The following is a 22729-nucleotide window of genomic DNA, read 5'->3' on the forward strand; positions in this document are numbered from 1 at the left end:
GAAAGTTAAATGGTGCGAAGGGTATGGATGGAATGTAAACAATTTGCGTGTTATTGCGATTAAAACAAAACAAAAACTTGACCGACAATAATTTGAAGCAAAAATAGCAAAAATATACAAACCTCCGGTTGGTGTGACTAGGGATATCAGGTGGGCTAAAACAAAAGCCCGAATCGGGGCCGCGAATTTCATGTCGCCGGCTAGAGATCTCGTTTGCGACGACGATATGGGCATTTATGCCACCAGCTGGTGGCCATTCGTACCCAACTCCTGTTTCAGTTTGTCACGTGGCTATAACACCGATGCTTTAATGGTTAGCGACATTAAACATGTTTTTTCTTTCTATCTTTTCTGCGGTTATTCACACTCTGTATCACTGAATCGTTGATTTCATTTGTCTTTGTGAAATTGTTGCCAATCTGTTACTTTGCTGTTCGTGCTAATTGTCATTTTGGCTTACCTGAAAAGATGAAAGAAACAAAAGTTAAACAAAAAAATCATTTCCCATCAAAAACATTGGTTGTCAATTGTCATGACGCTATTTTCAACAATAAATCATCTTGCATAAATTCGATCGAAAATATCATGATATCATGAAGCGCATGTACCGTTCCACACAATACAACACGAAAACTCACAAAATTTGAATCAATTAAGTATTCTCCGAAGTGTTAATCATTTAATCCGATACATTTGTATTATCCATTATGTTCATTAATTTGAATAGAATATTTTCCCTCATTGATTCCCTGGTGAATCGGGTAAGTAATGAATACCCATGTGAAGTATGGGTGGATTTATTTCTTACATACAGCTAACCAGAATGTGCACATAACCTTTACACTTACAACGACAATAATCACTTCCCGATAAAAGCCATTCTGAACGCAACAATAAACCCGAGATTATGGCATTGACCTAGGATGTACGTACACGGTGTGGTGTGGCATGGTGATGTTTTGCGAGTAAAAGTTTAAGTATATGATGGGATCTACCGAAATCATAATCAAACCGAATTAACGTAATGTATATAGCGACATTCCATATACACATTAAACATTAGACAAACGAATTTATATGACTGTATGGGGAAGGACCGTTATTTTGTCATCGCTTGGGTGAATAATAAAATGTGGCTCTGTACTGGGTAACAAATAGTTGGCATTAGCAACATATTTTCAGCAGTTATGCCATTGCAAATGAAGCCTATATTCGTGTTCTATAATAAACTTTTCGAAAATTCGTAAAAAGGAGCATCATAAAAAATTGTTTTATAATGATTGTATTCAGCTGAATGATACATACAAGAAAAAATAATAATCAAAAGAATTCTTTTGGAAATACTGAACAAAATTCTGTTAACGTAGGCAGAGCTTTGCAACAACAACAACAACAACAACATGAAGAAGAAAAAGAATCAAATGAAAAGGGAATACCCTAATTTAGCTACGAAAAATAATTGGACTGCTGACTAACATTCATAAAATGTTGTATGCGGTCGTTGTACTTTCTGAATACCATCAACCAACATATGAACATTTGAAAATTATATTAAGTGGTCGTACTCCAAAGTACTCAACTATTAAATACGTCTTGCTTTCAAATAGGATGGTCAAAGTCGTTATTGTTGCGTACATGCGGTAAATTGATTTCGACCCACAGTTTCTATATTTAAGAGATATAGAGCGAGTGAAAATAGCTTCAATTTTAGTTTCCAAAAACATGAGTTTCATTGTGCATCTCAACCTACTTAGGCTTAACGATTTGACGCTTGTTACCCCTACTAAATCACAAATTGTTGTATTAAAATATAAATTCAGTCTCATACAGAGCGTACAAAATCAACACTATCACATGACGATCAAATCGTCTCGATTAAAAATTTACAATCAGTATAAAAGCAGTATCAGTCGGAAACAATGACTAGATAGTTGAACAAAGGTTCAGAGACGCACCGAAATTCGGTCACAGATAATAGACTTCCTCCAAATTCGTGTCTGACGGAATGGTGCCTAGCACTGCAGCAGCATTTCCTCTCTGGATGGCAACGCTAAGTCTTTGCAGCAGATAGCTAGTGGACCATTTCTCCCCGGTGACGTTTTACAACAGTTCGCCTATGCGTCTGATGAGTTTCAATCCGCTCTCCCCAATTGTCCCTAAGGTCTCAATACACACGGGAACAAAATGGAAATTTGGTTCCAAATTCCTATACAGCCAGCGCTGGTATAACTCGCGCTTTTGAGCGGCGTATCCAGCTTTCTTAGCTACTAAATTATAACCACATTTTGCGCCTCAGTCGATTCAACGACTAGTATTGTATATCACAACCACTGAACAGCTTAGGGTAAGAAGGTCAGTAACGCTGTATCCTTTTATGCTGCACGAGCCGTGCAGGAGAGGTCCCAGTTATGCCACTGTTTGAGTGAGAGAGACAAACCTACAAACCTGCTAATAAACTTGAGACTTAACGTCGCTCTAAAGAACTAAAATTAAACGGCTTGATGGCGTAATTTTCTGGCAAACAGCGTTCTTGCGTATACTTTCACACTTGTGTGTCATTGTAAAAATGTATTAAAATTAATGCCACCGATTAAAGAATCCATGTGACTATCTTCATCGAATCAAAACCATCTGGTTGCATTACATTGTACCCATCTTTAGAGGATATCTGACAGGTAAAATCTTGATACAAGCCAACGGTGTCACAAATTGTAAATTTATAGTTTGCTTGCATAACCGATATCTTCGAACAATGTGAAACTTGCATTGTCTACTAATATACAAAACTGAACAAATGTCCCATTTATAAGACCCTTCATTTACGAGATGTCTTATTTATATATACACACAAGTATTATCGCATACAATACACCATACACACAACATATAAATTCATTTCCCCATCTATATGATGCTGAACAATGCTCACATGGGAAATGCCCAAAAGGCAATGCTCTCTGTTTTATCAAGAAAATGTTGCAAATTGAACAAAGAATATCTCACACTGCCATGTATATGTTGGATGGATCCAGAATTCAAAGATGTGAATATGCACACTGCAGCGGAATAGTTGGTTGTCTCTCTATTTGGAACGCCATTTGATGTCTCGTAAAATAGTGATATAATGTTGTGTATCCTCTATTTGTGGTGTATGAACCGTAATGGCAGTGTCAATAAAATATACATTAGCGAAAAGGATTTGGTCTTTTATACATTCGACACACAGTTAAAAGTTCAATTGCAGGAATTATTTGTTTTTGTATTGTTTGTTATTGAATTGCATGTAATTCGGAGTTTTAAATAAATAATTTGCAACGAGTGTATATGCACTGATGCATTAAAGCTTCATCATACATCATTTTTGGATGTAAGCATAATTAATCAATGGAATCTGATTAGTGTAGGTATAGAGTCTAGATTAGGGTGTGGCAATTGATTCCAATTTAAGAAAAAATTTAAATCTAAAATCCAGCTCACCATGTAGTTAGGATATCTTTTTTATTTCTATCGTAGTTAACCGTTCAAATGTCAAACATTTTAATGTCTTTAGTAGAGAGCACAATTAAAATGTTGGACATTCAAATGGTTTACTCTACTGAAGACACTAAAATGTATGACATTTTAACAGTTAACTACGATAGAATTGAAAAAGAGACCCGAAAGAGATTGACAGCCGTAATTTCTCTTCTGTACTCTTATTAAGAGTCTCTCATTCACTTAAAATTTGCAAACTTTTTTAGTGAATATATTGGGACCTCTAGGAACCTCAAAACTAAGAAAAGTTAAAAAATGGTAAAAATGTATTTTTGGCGTGGTGTAAAGTATCGAAAAATCAAATTTTCCAGAATTTTCGAACTGAAAAATCGGTGTTGAGGAATTCCGCGCCGTGTCATTCACAATAACCCACAAAGTGACATTTTCCTTATACAAAATGTGTCATTTTGTCAATTATTGTGAATGACGCGGCGCGAAATTCCTAGCAGCCGAAAAATCACCTCTTAGAATAAAATTATTTGGAAACTTTCCTTGTGGTAGGTATTTTAAAAGGTATTCAAATAGCGTATTTGGGGCAAATTTTCGAAAATTTATGAACATGCAAAAGGTAACTTTGTCACTCGTTGCTGAAAATAAATTAAAATAATGTTTCTTTTAATGCATCCGTTGTATACCTCTCAAATGAGCTATTACAAAGCCTCAAACTTTTGAAGTAGTTGCGAAAGTTGTTGCAAAACCTCCTCAGGAAAATTTTCTCTTTAGCGCTTTTGTTTTAGTTGTCTTTCGACGTAGATTACGTGCTGACTAATATATTTTGCATAAGCATCTGTTGATATTTTTGGCTGGCCCCAAAGCTATCTACGAAAGCTCGTAAATTTCTTTTGGCAATAATTATTCCTAGTAGAAATGCGCACAGGGCCAGCTGAGATTCAGATTACAATTTAAAAAAATGGAAATCGCCACAACCGACTCTGAATTAATTCACTATAATCATGAAAAAATTAATTCAGAGTTCAAAAATGTGAGCATGTCTAAGCCGAACATTCCTGTTTTGGATTCTTCACCGGTTACCATCATAAATCATTTTAAACTTTGGGACAAACTAATTTGTTTTATTTAACCTACTTAGTAAACAGGTAAATATTTTGTGGTAAATGCTTGCATACCTAATGCTTAAGGTCAAACCTTCATTTATACTCAAATTTACAATAACCGGTCTCCCTGTTCAGTTATAACCGGAAAGAAAATTGTGCAAAGAAATTTGACTTCTGCTACTTAACTTTTAGCATCATTTCATATTCTCAACTCTAAGACCGTCCCTTTCTGCTTAAAAATACATTAGAAGGCGACTTGAAAACTTTAAAGTTTTAACAGAAAATAATTCAAAGTTTTGCCATACTGTGCTTTGCTGGCTTTCGGTATATAATTATGATGTTACCAACTATAATTTACAATGCACACACATAGTACTCGTAATGCTGTAACTGGGTTCAAATCTTAAACCAAAGCATATTTTATTAAATTCGATGGTGAGGGAGGAGGTCCTATATCTCTATGGTTGAGGTTGTGGATACTTTAGATGGTGCAGAATATCTTTGTGTAATTAGTCGAATATATTTATTGTTAAGGGAATATGTTTACGGGTTATGCAAATTTGATTTTCTAGAAACTCTGTTGAAACTTTAAATTGTTTGTCGGCTTGTATTTATTTACGAAAACATTATTAAGTGGTTTTGGTTCCCTTGAGTTTGACACATTGACACAGGAGAGAAATGTTATCACATTTTGTATATGTGTTCATCATTAATAAAGTACATGGTTTATGAATTTTTGAGGCCATTTGATGTATACGCCTCTGAGGACTATGAAATAATGAGTTAATTCCATGATTTATTGGTTAAATATTGATGTTGTATTATGGATGGTTACGAGAGGCGTCCTCAGTATTTAACCTATGCATCCGACAAGACAAAAAGGCAAATACTCATAGCAACACGGACTATTACGTATGTACAGGATGTCTAATTGAGATAATTATGCGGACAAAGGAATAAATTCAACATTAGAATGTGTACAATGCATCTGGTGCACAAAAGCTCCTTCGCCAGCTTTTATTGTCTCAATTATTGTTGACAATTCAATAAAAAAAAAAATCTGCCAATTCTTTCAAAAATATTATTTCCTTCACTTGGCTACACAAACCCTCTCCGAAGTATTAATCAAACAAAATAATTAGAAAAGACTCGTGTTTGCCACAACGTTTTTTTTGCCGATAGAAATTTCCAGACGATTCGTGATTGCTGTGATCCAATTACTGGAAAATTGATTTCATCAATTCGTTGATGAAAAATGCCATTCAAATAGAAACATGTACTCGAGCTGTGAAGATTATATCAGCAATTTTTAAATTAACTATGCTCAACTTGACTTTAATTAAATTTGAAGCACGCATATTCAATCAAAAAAATCTATCTTCCCATTTAATATTTCGAGTAAAAAAAAATTTTCGTAATTTTTTTCCTATCGTAGAGGTTTTTCATCGAGCTTAATCAATTCGTTTGTTAACATAAAATCTAAATATTTACCTAACTGAAATCATTTCCCCCTTTTGCTTAGGTTTGGAAATGTAAAAGGTATATGACTTTTATGTATCGATATGTACGCACATACATGTATATATACGTATATAAAATTGAATGTAAGTGGTAGGTCTATTGAAAATTTCTTCAACACAAACACAATATCAACACCTACCCGTATTGACTTGAATTTCACTCCGTGACTATTTTTTTTGACACACACATTTTCTGCTCTTATTACTGAACGTACATGTTATACATAAACATATACATACATTAAATATAACGAGACAATATTTTTTTCCAGTGTTTACTCGCGATAATTTTCTTCAGAAATTTCGCTAGATTCTTCTCATTTTCATTTTTTTCCTTCGTTTTTTTTAAAATTTAATTTCATTTCAAAAAAATATGGAAAGTACTTTTTATCGTCGTTTGTTTGAATTATTTTTTTGTATGTATGTATACTCCAACCATTCACCTGTGCTTAACACACTTGAATATTTTATCAAAGAAATATGAAAAGAAAATTAAAATACTCTCGTCCACTTTGTTGGATAAATTAAAATTCAATTTTTTCGATTTTTTTTCTTCTTATTTTTTTTTTAAATATCTCCAAGCTTTTACTACATCAATTCGTTTAAAATGGAACCTGTTCGCACAGCTCAATTGTACAAAAAATATATGTATATATGTCGGTCGTCAGTCTGTCTAAATAGGAGTACGAGGAGTTTGTAAGGACGACAAGATGATGAAAAGTTGGAAAAAAAGCGAAATGTATATACATATAAAAAATGAATCTGAGACTTTCTTTTCTATTACATTATGCTAATAAGTGATTGAATTACATTTTATATTATGTCAAAGAATTTTTATTCTATTAAATTCGAGGAACATCGTTCGTCTTTGAAGTTTTACTCTGAATTTGGCAGAAGAAAGAAGGAAGGAAAAAAAAAACACCCGAAAAAAAATGTCTACTCGGTCCCACATCCATGGGATAAATTCGATTGTATGCATTGAGTGTGTTTGTATATTTATGTATAATGTATATGCTGGGATGATCGGTGAGTAAATAAAATGTGTGTAAAGAAATGATGTGAAATATTCAATATTTGCAAGTTTTTACCCTATTTGCCTCAGACGAAAGAGAAACGTAATTTTAAAAGAAGTTTATTCGTAAGAAATTTTTCTTATTTTTTTTTTATTTCTCTAAAGTATCAATAAATATTTATTAGAATTTCGCTAGAGATTTATTAAAGAAAGAAGAAGAAGAAAACTTGTTTTTCTGCTTCACTTTGAAATGACTACCCCGAACGAACGGTACACGAAACGACGACATACATTTATAGGAACTGTAGGAACTGTGATGTAAAAAATAAATGTGTATACGAGTTTTAGTGTGTATATGACTTAAATCTGTCAGGTATAACACGAAAAACTGCTTACGGCAATAAATTATGTGTTTGATGGTAAATTAATAACGTTGGAGGGTTTCGTGTGTTGCCTGTACACACGTATATATATATATTTATTAACATTCCTCATATATATATAAATGTATAACATGATCGCGAAGCTTTTGGGGGAGAGAGAGGATGAATGTAATATACGAGTAATGTGGGTTTGTAAACGTGTTTCATATTTTATTAATAGTCCTTTAATTCATGAAGAGAAATTGTGATTTTCAAATTGTTTTCAACATGATAATCTTAAAAGTATTGTATCACATAAGCACGTACGTACGCTGTTAGATGTAGGCATCTTGCATGTTTTATATTTGGCAAATATTTGTCGGAAAAATTTGTAAATGGTTAATCGGAGTGAAACCACTCTCAGCATATACTTGGCATACCATGTGTATAACGCTGGAAAGATATGTGTGTGATGTGATATTAGACTTTCAGATTAGCGGAGTAGCAAAGTTACTGAAGTATAATGGTGGGGGTACGCAAGGTAGTTCGAATGTAAGTAACATCGTTGTGACATTAAAAAATAATAATTTCCAGATACAACGATCGAAAATGAAAATAAATTTAAACCTAATTTGGATGACTCTCTTTGAATTTCAATTAGAGATTGTTTTTCTAAGCATAAAATTAAGGAATTTACGTTTCATTAATCGCAACAAGTTCATATAAAAGTATTGCGGCTTTCCAGGGTTTTTATTTTGTGGGCTAATCATTATTTATACCGTAAAACGTCGATATTTGGAGATAAAACGACAGATGCAAAAAAAAGAAATTCTAAGAATTCATGCCACATTTTCTCATAAGTCGACGACTTTGACGAACTCTCATATAAGAAAGCCGTATCATCGAAACCTAATTACTGTTAAAATAAACCTATACGTAATAATGCGCAAATTGGGTTTGAATCGATGCCTTCGCTTTCTAAACAGATTTTCCTAATGTCATCTTTGCAAAAAAAAGAGATGTACGAAGCAGCTCTGTGCTTGAACAACATATAAAACTCTAAATGCAAATATCGAAACTTTACTGAATAACGACTAGCGCATCAATTAGCGCAGCCCGACCCAGGCAATTCATATTTAACTCATTCAGTATCCCGAAAATCCACTGTTTAGCTTCCACGCCCCTCAATTATAAATTAACGAATATTCTCAACTATAATTACAGTTTGTTTATGGTATTAAAAGTGATATGTTGTTGCAAGTGTTAAGCACAAGAGTCGTGTTCAGCGACTGGTTCGTTTAACATTCTAAGTCCTCGGGGTATAATCCTGCACATGAATTGTTTATTTACACGAAAAGACAATCGTGACAATAATATAGCACTCTTTAGCTGGGTAATGGTCGTCGAAAATGATATAGTCTGAGTATTCAAACAAAGCGAGTGAGAAAGTAATCAAATTTTCATAGATTAGGAAGTATTGTGTTCTACAAGAAAAGGGAAAAAAATGAAGACAAATAGGACAGATTTGTCATGTTTCTTATCGAAACGTTGCGAATCACACGAAGATCTTAGCAATAAATTTAATTTTTCATGTCTGTATCATGAACTGTATTTTTAGTTGCAAAGCAAACGTGATAAGAATTTTGAACACGTGAAAATGATAGTTCCAATCAGAACAAATATATCCGAGTTCTTGTATGAACGTGGGACACGTTGAACTAAAACAGAGAGAAAAAATATTGAAAAAAAAAATTACGTTCCTTCTCATATATGGACACTGTACGGGGATGATAAACATGCTATGTAACTAAACTTCACTCTGCTTGATGTAAAACAAAATTAGGGTATTGGAAAAAGGGATAAAAAACAACCCGAATTTTGCCCAGACAAATGCAATAAGCTTAACCTAAACCTTCATCATAACAAAATTAAAATAAATCATTTCAACGGCTTGGCTTTGCAATAACATCACTTCTGCCAGAAAGGAAAGGTCTTTTACGATTTTCCACTAATATATAATACAACACACCCAACATTATTCTCATTCATTTCCAACTTATCTTTCGGAAAAAATTACTAAATAATCCTTCTTCACATTACCCAGCCCACATTCACCGAACCGTGGCTATTTATCATAAAAAATCCATGATAATTGGAATGGTTTTTCTTCTTTAAAAACATCTTTATTTTAAAATGAGATTTGCATTTGGTCTTCTCTTCACTGTTTCTTTGTTTTATTGTAATTTTGTGTTATGCTTAAAGAAAGGATATATTCTTCCTTCAGATAGGAGAGAAGAAAGAAGCAAAAAAAAAACAACAACCAGCGAGATGAAGCTGTTAGAATATCGTTCAGTGTACTCGTCGTCGTGCGGTTGATGTCATATTTTTTTTCGTTTTTTTTTTCTTCTGTCTATTCCTACCAATGGTATATATCGTTGTGTGAAATGTTTTGAATAAAATATTAGATTTTTTACGTTTTATGTGACATAAATGGTAAAATTATAAAATTTTAATATAACACTGTCCATTTATTTTATGTAAGTGGTTTTTTTCATTTTTTCCATCTTTTCTAACCCAGCGAGTTAGATTAAATTAATTTACATAAAAAGTCATTTGGCTTTCTAAACGATAAAGTTTTTTTTTCGGTTATTGTCGTCGGTATGCTTACTATATTCCAGTGTAACTGGGAAAATTTTCTTCAGTTTTGCCCACAATAGCCGAGAAGGTGAGATGACAAGTTAACCGAAATGTAATTAGCTAAATTTAAATGTGACTGGCGAAGAGCGACAACCTTTCCCATACCACTACCTACGTCACAATATTATCATAAATTCTGTAGATATATTATCATCATGTCACGCTGTTGCAAGTTTTGCAGTATATTAGGGATCATAGAGTTGCTTTTTGACTGTAGCTTCAGAAATCTCCCGATCGGTCGTCACGAAGCCAGGCCCGAAGTATTTTCTATTAGAACCGAAATATTTGAATGCAGAGTCCGTTTTAGTAGTAAATTCGTTTTCTGCTCTTTCTCAGATGTAAAATTCTGATTCAAATTCACAAATTCATCGTCCGTTACTGATGTAAAGCTCATTAATCTGAAGCGAATGAACAAAGAACGAATTGATGATAAAATAATTAGTAAAACCATGCAAAATGAAACGTAAAAAGTTCACTTTTGCATAATAATACAACATTTGACTGAAAATAAATGATGAACTGGAAACCTATTAAATAAGACTGTCTCCACCACAACAACAATACGTAAAATCTATTATAAAATTTTCAACAATATTATATGCAAGTCAGCATGAAAATTTCTCATTAAATTGCTTGCTTTTTCCACCCACATATTTATATTTATAAATATGTTTTTTATTACAGGAAAAGAACCCCAGAACTTATACATCCACATAGTTACTTGGATCAACATAGTTCAGTGTCAGTTTATATAATGCTGAGTTTTGTGCCTATCCAAACATCGTTTTATATCAAAAATTTCTGTCATTATAGCTTGCCATAATTAAAGAAAAGAGCTCGGAAAGTAGATCCGAAAATATATATATATTCGAAATAGAGCACCGGAAATGGCTGTGTAATCTTTTTATATTATACTGCCTTCTTAGAGTGGTACGTTTGCAAAACTGAAATGTTCGTTCACGTGTCATTCGATAACCAATTTTCGGTTGCTGGAAAGTATACATTTTGGCGAACCACAATTCAGAATTTAGAGCCATACCATACCAATCAGAATATTTTGCAAATTCATTTGAATCTATTTGCGTTTAATAGTGGGCGCGTAAAATAAACATTTATATGCGGCGTACCTATTCGCAGCCACAACAAAATAATGTTTTTATGCTCCGCACAATTTTTTTTTTTAATCAACGCTGGTAATTCGAATTTTCGAGAGTTATTGGTTGTTTTGCAATATGAGTGTTAATTAGTTTCACTTGTTTAGCAGCAATAGCTGCATTAAGCCATGTTCGCTCAGTACCAAAATGTCTCCCGGTACATTGAACTAGGTAAATATTTGCGTCAAGCGCCTGAAAATATCAAATTTATATAATGAAAACCGGTATAGCATTTTTGAACTACTATACTGTACTGTAACTTCCCGTAGAAAAATTTCCATTTACCCACCATTATAGTTAATTTCATGTCTCGCTATATACAAAACAACTTTTATATGCCATACATGATTTGCGCGAAATGGTCTCTCGGTAACTCGGAGTCATAAATTCATACTCGATCCGAGATACGATTTTACAGTTTACAATGTAGTAGCATAAATCGTTAACTAATCTCACCTCCTCAATAATGTTTATCGTTGTAAATATACTCCATATTGAACGCCTAAGACTATGTAAACGATAGCGATCAGAACACTTGAGTGTACGACTTTTTCCGAAAATATTAAAAACTCATCCTTTACGAAAGGTCTTCTCAAACAGAATGATAGCCTGATATTATGAAATATGCTCTAAATTGCAAATATCCATCATTTCCAGCAATCTTTTATATACCTTCGAACAAAGTAGATCAAACAAAAGTCCTCGACAATTTTGTTTCTATTTTCTCTATCTATTTTTCTTCTGTCATCATTAAATGGCATCTACGTTCCTATACAGAAAACGATGGCAGTCTGTGTTCGTAACAGCTAGAGGCAAAGGTACTCATTGTTGTTTATACAGATACGTAATGGTGCTAGGTTTTCCATATAATAGGAATCGATACCAGATGAAAAAAAGCGAAGCAAAAGCATCCTTCACAACACTGACAAGACAACAAAAATCAATACATCACCATATCATCCTTTTGCCAGTATTACGTACTTATACCAAGTATTAATTTAGCGTTTTATGGTATCTTGTAAAAAGGCTAACATAATAATAAATGGGTGTTACGTGACTGAGACCTTTGTTTCATCTTTATATTTATACACATACATCAATATGTGTTCTATGAATGAACTATGTACATTTCAGTGAATAACAGTGGGTACATGACGTTTCCTTTATGGTAGCAAGTATAAAGAAACATCGGGAAGGATGTATGATGATACATTGGATTGGTAAATATTCCTAATGTATGTTTACAGCGTGTGCCTGACTATATATGCTTGATTATGATTGAGGAAAGATATAAATCGAACTAGACAGTTTTCATTTTTCAAAAAAATGGAAAAAAGATATTGGAATATCGGAAAAGATGTTTTATTTTGATACAAAATGGTATTTCACAGCTTGAATTTGTAATAAACGGCATGACGGTGAATAATTTAAATCATAAATGAAATGAAACGCATACAAGCCCGTGCTATCATCAATGGTTTTGTATTTTAAAACTGAAAATTGACACACACCAAAAAATAGAAAAAAATAAAAACGAACAACAACCGATTTTCCCGGTTAATTGAGCTACAATTTTCGTTCACATTTAAACTGAACATTTTGCGTTTAGCATGGTGTAAAATCATTGCCCGTTCTTGTCCACCCGCAAAGCATTTTTTTTTATATAGCGACTAATGTATTTGCCGTTATCAAATGAAACCATACAAGATTTTATGCACAAAATTCGTATTTCCATTCGACTAATTGTAGACATTATTCATGTTATTCATTTGAATTGCTGCAAATGGTCATTGCGGTACTAAATTATACAATTTAAAACAAAAAATCGTATCGATTTAATTAACCGCAACATATTATTCGTATCCCACGAAACTATTAAGTGAGACAATAATTGTCGACGAATGTAATTTTGGTTTTCGAAGTATGTCGAACTTAAACAGTGATGAAAAGAACAAGTAAAGCCGATGAGCTGTGGGCAGTGGTTTCTTATATTATAGCAAAATGTTTAGTAAAATTGAAAGAGTAAAAGTTATTGGAGAAGTTGCTCAGACCTATACGGGATGTAATTGGTGTCTAGTTAAAGCTTTGACTTGGGTCTGAACTATTTTTTTTCAATCACGGTTTGGATAAAAGAAGCGTCCAAAGTTGGTGATTTGTAGGAGCTATTATGAAAATGTATTTCAGAAAATTACCAGCGTTTGGTGGAACAAGCTCGAATTTCTCCAAAAATAATTTCAAAAAATTGGAGATTTTTGATTGTTAGATGACCGATCGATGATATTGCTATTATTACCGCTTCCATTGGTCCGGGTGACGCTAATCTGATTTCTGATTCTCGAAAACACCTCGATAATTGGAAAATTGCAAACTGTATGAACGACGCTAATCAGTTGTATCAAATAAAGAAAATCAGACGGCGTATCGCATTTCCATTTAACCTTTTTTTTCAAGCCTACCGTCACACCGACTAGATAAATCAATATCTAATGAAATGATTGAACCTTCATGTTCATACTGTTGTCAACTCAATTGGAAACAATGTGAACCCCTATCGTTTGATTGACTCTGTAAAATTCTTTTGTCCTTTAATAAACAAATCATATGACGACGACGTTAAATGTTTAACAGTCAATCGACATTATTTTCTCGTTGACGCTTTCTTTTGAGGGTATTTATTCTTCCGAAAGGGGTATGTAGAAATGATTGTAAAATTTATGGATACGTAACGAATTCGATTGGTGCCAATAAATTCTCGTTCGTTATCTATCAGACAAAATGAATTCCCTTTCTGTTTAAATAATTATGGATAACTCCACACATATCACATTCTTTGATCATGGTATACGACATATATTCTTTAGAATAAAAAAAACTCTCTTCGTATGCGAACGTACTGAATTCCTTGCCCAACCCGTTTGAATATACACATTTTTTCCCTTTTTTACATACTTTATTATAAAAAATTCTTTGTCGATGTTAGCTCTGGGAATCATTTGCCAAAATGAAAATGTGCACTCAAATCATATACGAGGTGGATGTGAGAAATGATTTCTATTTTTTCTCTTTCTCTGCCGAAACGAACGACTAAATCCGATAGAAAATAACGTAAGAAATGACAAAGAAAAGGCAAGAAAAAACTTCAAAAATTGAATAAAGTAAATTGGGAAAACTGATAGAATCTGTGTTTCGGAACGTGAAGTAGAAATAATGGTCAGAGTGGAAGTCAAGATTATATATCTGCTTGTGGTGAACCACTTTTATTTCAATTCAATTTCAATTGCAGAACTCAATTTTCAATCATTTATTTATATGTACATATATGCATGTCAAAGCAGTAAAACCATTGGTGGCCATCATGAAAGTTATCTAAAATCTATCGTTTTTCGTTCGGAGAAAAATCAATTTGCTGTTTACACTCCAAACAACAATACAAAAACTAATTTCCCCAGCAATTAATTAATCTCTTTATCGTGTTCACGTTCGCTTCCGGGCGAATTTTTTTAATTCAAATCGGCAACTAACACTAACATCAACAAACCAAACTTTATAAGCATCGTCAAAATCAGTCATGCTGACTGTATCAACATATGTATTAATGTTCATTCGTATTGGGAAAAGCGCGAGGAAAAACAATTTATAAATTAATTATAAACAGACACGGGATTTTAATCAATAAAATTATTTTTATGCTCCACTTTGCTCCTAAAAAAAAAGTTGAACTGAACGAATTGAACGATTTTTTATCCATCATTTCGTTTTGCGTGCCCTTTTTCTTTTTCCGAATATTAAAAATTGTGAATGATTGAAAACCAACAAGCATATTTCGATTTGCTGTCAATTACTTAAAAATGTCACGCTGGGATTCGATTAAACGTCCTCTGATGTTATGTTATATGAATGTCAATAACTTTCAATATTTCATGAAATTATTAGACAGTAATGACGGTTTTATGTGGAACAAAAAAATATTATTTTCCTGCAGTATAACCAGTCCTAGCTCATAAATGAAGGATTTTATTTGTCATAATGGAAAATACACTCTTTCTCTCTCGATGGTTTTACACTAAAAAAAATGTCGTATTTGTGCTGATTATATACCTAGTTCTTTCATAAGCTTATGCTAGTACTGAGTAATAAACAGACGTATCTCATTTTCCACAAATTTTGCATTTGGTTGGATTTGTTTTTTCTCATTTTTCATGACAAAAGAACCGACCGACGGATAATCTCAGTAATTGACACAACAATGAAGCAGCGTTCCTAGATCCACCGATTTATGTGTTATTTTCTCTGTGTTTATCTGCAAAAGGTTTGCGTCAACATTATTCACACTTATTCTACTCAATGGACGCCTCGGGAAATAACCTTGAAAAGGTACAGCTAATAACATCAAAGTTGCAACTCTACGACTTTTTATACAAAACTATTGAGATTGTGAATGGAAATGCTGAGTTTTTAGCCCCGTACGAAGTACTGGGGGCTTATAAGATTAATATGCCGTTTGTAACACGTCGAATTGGAAGCAGACAGTAAGGGCAAAGCATTTGGTTATGTTCATAGATGACGAATCCGCAATAAAAAAAATGTCCGTCCGTCCGTCCGTCCGTCCGTCCGTGACCCCTCTAGCTAGAGTAAATCACAACCTTTTTTCAAAATTCTTTTTTTCCCCGATTGGTATCGGCAAAAGTAAGGTCAAGTTCGAAAATGGGCATGGTAGGGTCGGCCCTTCCAGAGCTAGGGCCCTATAGGTGTTTTTCAGTCTTTCGACGATATCTACCGAAATACGCACGCAATAGCTGCTTGTGATATATCAAATAAAAGGTATTGACGAGTAGAACAAAGTTGCTGAACATTGTTTTTGGGTAAGATGCAACGTGGGCTTGTTGGGAGGGCTCAAAGGTCGTTACTCGGCCCTAAGTGTTTTTTGCACATAAATCGAGTAAATCTCATCCGATTTTGCTAGATTTAGTTTTTTATGGAAGGTAACTGAATACCGAAAAGAACGTGACGAAAAAAGTTTCAAATTAGGGCCCTTGGCTCGGCCCTTGGACTAAGGCCGCTACTCGGCCCTAAGTGTTTTTTGCACATAAATCGAGTAAATCTCATCCGATTTTGCTAGTTTTTGTTTCATTTGAGAGATAATTGAATGACGAATAGAATGATGGCGAAAAAAGTTTCAAATTTGGGCCCTTGGACTAAGGCCGCTACTCGGCCCTAAGTGTTTTTTGCACATAAATCGAGTAAATCTCATCCGATTTTGCTAGATTTTGTTTTTTATGGAGTCTAATTGAATACCGAAAAGAACGTGGCGAAAAAAGTTTCAAATTTGGGCCCTTGGACTAAGGCCGCTACTCGGCCCTAAGTGTTTTTTGCACATAAATCGAGTAAATTTCATCCGATTTTGCTAGTTTTTGTTTCATTTGAGAGATAATTGAATGACGAATAGAATGATGGCAAAAAAAGTTTCAAATTTGGGCCCTTGCACTAAGGCCGCTACTCGGCCCTAAGTGCTTTTTGCACATAAATCGAGTAAATCTCAACCGATTTTGCTTGTTTTTGTTTCATTTGAGAGGTAATTGAATACCCAATGGAAAGTAGGCAAAAAATTTTGGGTTTCTAAAATAATGCCGTAAATTGTTGGTTTTATTTGAAAGGTACTTCGTACGAGCTTTCGTAATTGCGCTATGCGCAATTTTAAAAATGAACAGTTTCAGTAAATTTGACAATGCGCAACTTGACTTGCATTTTGGTAACATACGCATTAGAGGGTTGTAGACGTATTAGGGTTCCGGGCTTATTAGGGCTACGGGCGTATAATGGTTGCGGACGAAATTGGATTACGGGTTGTACGGGGCTAAGTCGCAGCAAACGCTCCGACTGTTCTGATGCCTTGTTTTTCATGCTTTCATCCATATTTCAAAACGTTTCTCATAACTTTTGAGTTTTCTTAAGTCGACACCAGTAAAGCCAATTTGATTTGAAATTGTTATTTATTTCGATGAGAACGTATCTTCTCACAGTTGGACGGATTGTAGCATAATACAACAATACCATTTTCAGTTCACCAATCGAAGCATCATTATGGTGAACGATTGATTTAAATTTACTAGTCATATCCGAATCGAAATGAGTCTTTCCGTTTGAGATATGATCCGGATAAACTTAAATGAACAAGGATTTTGTGATCAAAGATTGCCCCATCTACATTGAAAATAACGGCCAGCAAGTATCGGTTTTGTGACATGTTGTAAAATGGAATATCAATGAAATTTGAAACTGGATAAGAATTTACAGTTTTGGAACCAATTTAAAGCATGTCGATGATTCTAAGGGACGTCTTCAATATCGACAATCGAAGGTGTCGGTTGATTTTTTTTTCACTGAAACAACAATAACAATTGTACTCCTAGGAGCTAGTTTTAGTTGATATTGTTCAAGCCTCCATTAAAAGACTCATGTAATTGCTTCCGAATTGAATTTTTAATAGAATTTGATATGGAAAACCATCAGACTTTATGATGGCCGAAATAACGATTAATCATCGATGCAAAATTGGCAAGTGGTAAAAATTAAGGCGTTGTCGCTGAAAAATGTATGGAAGTGTTGTGTAGCCGCTGCACACCTCCAAAATATTTTTTTTTTACTTACGCTGTGTTCGAAAAAATGCCAATATGCTAGTGCTTGAATAAGTGTTGACAGCTAAAAATTATTTATTTATATTTTTAAGATGTATAAAGGTTAGCAAAATTACATTCATGGAAAATATAACAGGGACCTACAACCATTCAACATCCACATTGTATAACATATATAACTATATATATATATACACTGTTCAAGACAGTGTTCAAAACGAAAATGCTTTTGCTCATATCATTCAGCATGCAAGGGTATAACTGAAACTCTATTTCAATACATCTTGGTTGCCTATTGTTATCTGTTATTCCTCCCATACATACAATTTGTCTTTACATTGTTGTACACCTACACACCCGTATATTATATTTCGAATTTAAATACATAGATGGAATATACGTAGCACTAACCATTCTATTTTAATGCACTTCACATGCATTTAAAGTATTCTTCCTCAATTTGATAAGAATTACGGGAAATTCTTAATGCACACAAAGAATTTCTATTTACATATACGATCATCTTTCGATAAAACGTTGGGTCGTAAAGTTTCTGGGCGCTCATTGTTATGCATACGATGGGGTGCCATTACATTGTCAAATTTATTATAAGAGCTCCATTTTCAACGTCGATTAATTAATGATTTTTGATTACTTTTGACACCATCAAAGGTAGAAGCTGTTAAATTTGTTAGAACATTTAATTAAGAGGGGCAGGGCGCCGGAATTTTTTGTTTCCGTTTGTTTTTTGTATAATGGAAATAGGTGAAAGGGTAGTCCAAGTTTAAAACAACTGCCATAAAATGGCGAAAATAATTCAGATGTACAATCTTTGCTGTTTGTTTCAAACTTACTGCCAGAGTAAGATACGAAATACCCACGTCCAATGTTCTATATTGTCGTTTTTTTCCCTTTTCGTATTATTCTGTCGTTTTGTCGAAACATTTTCTTTTACCCTTGTACGGGAATGATACAACGATGTGCGGCAAGTAAGTTGATAGACTTTCGAATGAAGCATGCAGAGAGTTTAAAAAGACTTTTTTAAAAGATTTTATTAAGATATTTCACCTCGTCGGTGGTACGTGCTTATAAAAATGTATATCAATACAAACGGTGAGTGGTTAAAATTGCAAAACAAACATTTCTTTTAAGGGCAGAAACACTTTGATAGAATAAAATTTTGTTTTTAAAACACCAAAAAAATGTTTCCTTCAATTTATTTGACTCACATATTAACACAACGTTTGAAAAGATTTTTGCTTTCTATTTATTACGTTCAATGTTTTGATCAAAGTGAAATGTTTATCCTGCGTCTCTTTATGTTTTAAGTTTTTTTTTTTTGAAGGAAAGACACATTTTCAGTTTTGTTGTTTTTGTGTTCATCATCTTTATGCAAACGAAAGTTGACGGGGAAAAAAGTTAATTATTCCAGGAAATATCTTTTTTGTCTTTTAATTTTAAGCATACCATACCATAAGTTAAGTCCTCATTTACGCTCTCCCTACAAATTTCGATTTATATAAAATTTTCCGCGGCTTATAAGACTACGTCTTTTTTACTCTTCAAAATTTTATTTCGATTTTTCTTTTCAAACTGGTAAACTCATTTAAAACTCTCCCAAGATTATTTTTTTCATTTTATTTTAAATTGCTAACAATCATCCATTCAGTTTGTGATCGCTCATCAAATAAATTTAACAATAATGGAATAAGCTAAAAGATTCATCTGGAAAATATTTTTTTTTGCGAGTATCAGCAAAAGTAATGGTAAATGTGGTCGCATTTTTATTCAATTTAATAAATTCAATTAAAATACTTTTTACATTCTCTTCTCTCTCGTTTTTTTTGTTGTTGATGAATGGACAAATATATTAGATTGAGCGAAATAATTCCGTGGAAATGTTTTTCTATTTATTCGGAATTAATAAATGGAATGATTGGCAAATTCAAGAAATTTTTGATTTTTCCCGATTTTTTTTTTTTTCATCTAAAATCATTTTTTTCATTCCTTTTTCGTGGAGGCGGAAAAAAGTGAATGTGAAAAATTATTACAATATGCGAGAATGTGATTTATTCAAAATATCTTTAAAAAAAATTTATCTTAGTTTATGTGGTGCAAGAAACATAACATCGAAACGAAACGAGAATTTTTTTTTCTTCAATAAATTAGGAAATATACATAGCATACATACATCGTATTAACAATCTAAAGGAAAATTCATGGTTATATTCGTCTACCAATCTACCATATATATATTATTTCTAACAAATTAATGTTTCGTGTAAAGTAAAGTGTAATATAAAATAACATTGAATTCTTACACCAAAAAGCTATGAAAGCAGCGCTTACGATCTTTATTATCCTTGATTTGTACACACACAGAAATTCCTCATTGGCAGCTTAACAGCAATAAATTCTTATTCCTTCTGAACACACATTTTTTATACATAGCATTAATAGAGGTATATATTTCCGACTGTTTACTTGTCGGTTTTTCGGTTTAATATATTTTCTATTTTTCCTTTTTTTACATAAAACGATATATACTTATAACAGATATATTATCATGTATATATGTACCATATATATGTATAATATTTGACTCACAAACACTCGCACCAGAGTTTACTTCTTTTTTTTTAATATTTAAACATCAAACTCATCATCACCGTAGTTAGGGATGCACACAGTATAATATTCATATACCAGAAGTGTATGTATAATATAAAAAAAATAAAAATAAAAAAATCGTGGAGGATTGGTTATGTGGGAAGTCTTGAGGGATAGTAATTTATGATGATAAATGGAATCGAAAGTGTAATAAATTATAAAATCAGAAACAAAAATCACTATTTATTCAAAACACCATACCGCCATATATATCTATTATCATCAGTCCAAACATGAAATGTTTTAATTGAATTTTTTTTTTGGTTAAATTTAATTTGATTTTTATTTATTATTGTTGGAAAACTTAATCAATATTTTCGATTTTATTTAAATTTTCTATTTTTCTTTATTTTTTTAATTAACAAATCTGTAAAATTAAGGTTTTTTGTATGCTATCTATATTATTGAATAGTTTAAAATCTACATTTTAATTAATGTCTTGTCGAATGTAATGATTATATTTTATGCCGTCAATTTTCAAACAAACATTTTTTTCTTCTTTTTATTGAGTTCAAATATTACTTTCTTTTATCTCACACAATCTCTGTCCGATTTCTATTCGTCCCTTTTTTTGGTTAAAAAAAAGGAATATAAAAAAGCGATTTTTCATTTAATTATTTTCAACTCTGTTTTAAAAAACCGATAGATGTAAAACACGCGAACACTCAGATAAGACTGACATGGAAATTTAAAATACCAACGTGTAGTACCAAGCGCTAAACGTATAGGAGTGTCTAGTCAGTACCACGTGTCGCGCCCAACTGCAAAATTTCGGTAAAAGCTCGTCAACGATAACGGTTTCTTCAGAGCACTCACACAACATTTTGCCATGGTGTGGCAATGTTTTTTTTCTACATTTTTTTTTGGTACATATTCGTCTTTGCTCAAGCGCACAGCAGCTATTCTCATTTTAGAATCATTTTCTATCACAAAATTTTCCCAGGGCTGTGTGGTGAGGCTTTCAAGGATTCCAGGGAATGTGCTTGAGAGTTTTCTGTGATGATGAATATGAAGTCTATTTTTGGTGTGTTTGTATTTTATCGTATGTATACATGGAAAGATGGTGATATTTATTATGCGAATGTGATGTGAATGAATGTGTACTGTATAGGTTGGAATAGTAATTTATTGAAAAGTTGGGTGTTGTATTTGTATGCTTTTTTGTACTTTCATCTGTAGGTACTCATAGGAATCATTATTATACATACACACAGAGAGTGTATGGTGGCAGCGTATAGCCTGACAAATACAATATTTAATTAAAAATCTATTGAACCATTTGACTTAATTGTGTACAAGTATAATAATAATATTTTAATTGGATGAGAAAAAGTTTTTCGCAAACGATTTGTCTCGGTATGATTATTAATTGTTCGGATCGTTGAACGGTATACAAAAAATATTTTTTTTCTCGTTTTAATTTCTTTTTTTTTTCTCATTTTTTATTTATTTTTTTAGGTTTCTTTTTATATATATTTTACTATTGGAAATAGATTGTAATTACAATGACTTAATGACAATTAACACCGGACGTATATAGATAATAGGGGCGTAAAACAGGGAAATTATTTTATGCAAAAAAAAAGAAAATCTTTTTGCCTCATTTTAAAATTAATTGTATTTTGCGTATAACTAACGACATTCATAAAACGCTAACAAAAGCGTAACCCTATGGAAAGTTGTGTTATGCCAATCTTGTTCACATATTAGAATCACATTTTGTCTATAACCTACTTTGAAAAATTTAGGGACAATTAAAAAATATAATGGAAAAATTAAAATATTATAATAGATCCACCTTCTATACATGTAAGAGGTGTGGTGGTGTTATTTTAATTTTTCCTTATTTTGAACTCATTTTTTTTTTGATATAGCATTAGTGCCACCATCTCATGAGTTTAAATTTTGCTCTTGAGTATTAGAAAATTTAAGGTATAAACGTTCTGGTTAGTAACCGTTTCAGATTTTTTAATAATACGTTTGTCGTCAGAAAGGTATAAAAGTACGCGCAGTGAAATATATTTTTGATAGGTTCACGTTGTGTGCTACTTTCGATACATGTATCAAAATGGAGGTGTTTTACATAGTAG

The 22729-nt window shown here is 32.7% G+C and overlaps 1 long non-coding RNA gene across 1 annotated transcript in view; it reads right to left on the reverse strand.

Annotated features, from left to right (window-relative positions):
• LOC119068379 overlaps positions 1-20964 on the reverse strand; it is a 57858-nt gene extending 36894 nt beyond the window's left edge. The window contains exons 1-2 of the long non-coding RNA XR_005086146.1: positions 20291-20964; positions 123-460 (exon numbers count right to left, since the gene is read on the reverse strand). This is a non-coding gene — a long non-coding RNA (uncharacterized LOC119068379). The remainder of the gene's footprint in view (positions 1-122; positions 461-20290) is intronic.
• Positions 20965-22729: the final 1765 nt, after the last annotated feature.

The sequence above is a fragment of the Bradysia coprophila genome (assembly GCF_014529535.1).
Source record: "Bradysia coprophila strain Holo2 chromosome X unlocalized genomic scaffold, BU_Bcop_v1 contig_173, whole genome shotgun sequence".
NCBI lineage: Eukaryota > Metazoa > Arthropoda > Insecta > Diptera > Sciaridae > Bradysia > Bradysia coprophila.